Here is a 3,313-nt window from a genome sequence, read left to right as displayed (position 1 = left end):
AACTACAAGCATGTCTTACAGACATAAAAACATGGATGACTCAACTTTCTGCTTCTAAACTGGAAGTTGGTTCCACAAGAGAGGAGCTTGATAACTGAAAGCTCTGCCTCCCATTCTACTTTTAGAAACTCCAGGAACCACAAGTAAACCTGCAGTCTGAGAGCGAAGTGCTCTGTTAGGAAAGTATGGAACAATAAGATGTTTAATATATGATGGAGCTTGGTTGTTAACAGCTTTGGATGTTAGGAGTAATATTTTAAATCCTATTCTAAATTTCACAGAATTCCATGCTGTTTGTRTTTGGTYCATATCTTGGATACAGCTGACTGWGAACAGCCCACATCTTTAACAATCATGTGTGAAGAGTTGCCTTCTTCAAGAAGTTTCACAATCCTCTCTTTTGTTTCAAGAGACATTTCTCTTGTTGGAGCCATGGTTCTGTCCACTCCACCTGGTCCAGCAGCCCTCCAGGGTGTCATGACTGCAGGTGTTTTTAACTGCAGACTAACCAGCAGATCTAATCTGAGCCAGGTGTCCATTTAGGGAAAAGAAATTGACTGGGTGTGTCCTTATTTTATACCTCCAATTTGAGTGATTCCATATTTTTTCCTCAGAATTGAGTGATTCCRTAGTTTCCCTGTACTTGGTCAATAAAAGTAACATTCACTGACTTCCACAAWGTTTTCTCTTCATTTCTTTGAGTTCCTGAAAGCCAACAAGTTGACCTTTGGAATGACCTTATTATTGTATCATGTTTTTGATCTGAGTTTGTTTTACAGGATGAAATGTTTGAATGAGAGCTCATCCAAGGCTGGTGATTCCATATTTTTTGCCAGGGGTTGTTTGTAGTTGTAGAGGTGTTGTGATGACAACTAGCTGACTGATGAAAACAGTTTATCAGTATTTAGATTGCAAGATTGTTCTGACCTCTTAACAAGGAGATGTTCTGTGGATAAAGGTAGAAGTCCAGCACGTGTGTTTAAAAAGTTAGAACTATAAACATCCCAGTATAAAGAACATGTCTAAGTCATGCCATGTGGAGAAAAAGACTGCTGCACAAACTACAGGTGCTGCTTATAAAATTAGAGTATCATGAAAATTTTTATATTTTCAGTAATTCCTTTCAAATGGGAAATTTGAATGTAATATTCATTTGTTACACACATACCGATATATATCAAATGTTCATATCTTAATTTTGATGATTATAACTGACAATGAAAACTAATTCAGTATCTCAGAAAATTGGAATAGTGTGAAAAGGTTCAATATTGAAGACACCTGATGACAGATTCTAATCAGCTAATTAACTCTAAACACCTGCAAAGACCTTTAAATGGTTTCAGTCTAGTTCTGTAAGTTGCACAATCGTGGGGAAAACTGCTGACTTGATGGCTGTCCAAAAGACAACCACTGACACCTTGCAAAAGGAGGGCATGACACAAAAACTCATTGCTGTCATGGTCCGTGTCTGTGTGGGTGTTTTTTTTTTTTTTTTGGTTACTCTTCTGGCTTTCTGTCATGTGTTTCTGTTTTTTCTTCTCCTGCCTGTCTTTGTTCCAGCCCCGCCCACTCTCAGCTGCACCTCATGTTTCTCTCCCAGGTGTTTCTTTTTTCTACTAATTAGTTCTCCTTTATATTCTGTTTTGTGTCCTCAGTCTGTGTCAGAGCTTTTGTTGTTTCATGTCCAAGTCCATGTATCTAGTTTGCTGCAATACCAGCATTTTGATTTTTGTTAAATAAATCCTTTTGCAACCTTTTTTTGGCCTTAATCATTCAGTTCTGCACCTGGTGTTCAACCATCCTAAAGTAAAATCCTTACAATTGTTAAAGAGGCTGACTGTTCACAGAGCTTTCTGTCCAAGCACATTAATAGCGAGGCGAAGGGAAGGAAAAGATGTGGTAGAAAAAAGTGTAAAAGCAATAGGGATAACTCCACACTGGAGATAATATATGAAATAAAACCCATTCAAAAATGTGGAGGAGATTCACAAAGATTAGACTGCAGCTGGAGTCGAATTCAAGAAACACCACATATAGACATATGAAGACATGGGTTTCAGATGTTTTCATTCCTTGTGTCAAGCTACTGTTGAACAAGAGAGTGTCAGAAGTGTCTCGCCTGGGCTAACGATGAAAAGGACTGGTTGAATTTGGGATTTTCATTAGTTGTCAGTTATCATCAAAGTTAAAAGAAATAACATTTGAAATATGGAAAAGTTTTTTTATGTAAATGAACCAATGAAATCCAGACATTGCTTTTCAACCATGCTTCAAGATTTTTTTTTAATAAAACTCATGAAATAGGCCTGGACAGAAATGATAGTACCCTTAACCTAAATTTTTGTTGCATGACTTATTGAAGCAATCACTGCAATGAAACGATTCCTCTAACTGTCAGAGACTTCTGCAGCTCTCAGCAGGTATTTTGTTCCACTCCTCATGAACAAACTGCTCCTGTTGTCTCAGGTTTGAAGGGTGCCTTTTCTAGATGGCAGGTTTCAGCTCCTTCTAAAGATGCTCAGTAGGATTTAGGTCAGGATCACAGAAGACCACTTCAGAATAGTCCAATATTTTCATCTGAGCCATTCTTGTGTGTTTTTCGCTATGTTTTGGGTCATTATCCTCTTGGTAAGAGTCATGACCTGTGACTGAGACCAAGCTTTCTGACACTGGGTGGCACATTTCTCTCTTGAATCCTTGATAGTCTTGAGATTTCATTGTTTGCTGCACAGATTCAAGACCCCCTGAGCCAGATGCAGTAAAGCAGCTCCAGAACATAACAGACCTCCTCCATGTTTCACAGTAGGACAGCATTATTTCCTTGATACGCTACATTTTTCCCTTTGTGAACACAGAGCTCATGTGCCTTGCCAAAAAGTTTCATTTTTGTCTTATCAAAGTTTGTCAAAAGTTCTATGCTCCCAGATGGTTTTTGTGGCTTGTCAACATGTAGTTTGGCAAATTCCAGTCTGGCTTTTTATGATTTGTTTTCAACAATGGTATCCTCTTTGGTCATCTCTCATTAATTGTACTTTGGTTCAAACAGTGACGGATAGTACGATCTGACACTGATGCTCCTTGAGTTAATCTTTACTCTCTTTAGAAGTTTTTCTGGGCTCTTTTGTTACCATTCATATTAGCCGTCTCATTGATTTGTCATCAATTTTCCTCCTGTGGACACATCCAGGGAGGTTGGCTATAGTCCCATGGATCTTAACTTTCTGAATACAGTGGTTTGCAAAAGTATTCATACCCCTTGAACTTTTCCATATTTTGTCACATTACAACCACAAACATAAATATATTTCAC

This window comes from Austrofundulus limnaeus, unplaced genomic scaffold, assembly GCF_001266775.1.
Source record: "Austrofundulus limnaeus strain Quisiro unplaced genomic scaffold, Austrofundulus_limnaeus-1.0 Scaffold421, whole genome shotgun sequence".
Lineage (NCBI taxonomy): Eukaryota > Metazoa > Chordata > Actinopteri > Cyprinodontiformes > Rivulidae > Austrofundulus > Austrofundulus limnaeus.
Note: the sequence above shows the minus strand (reverse complement) of the source record.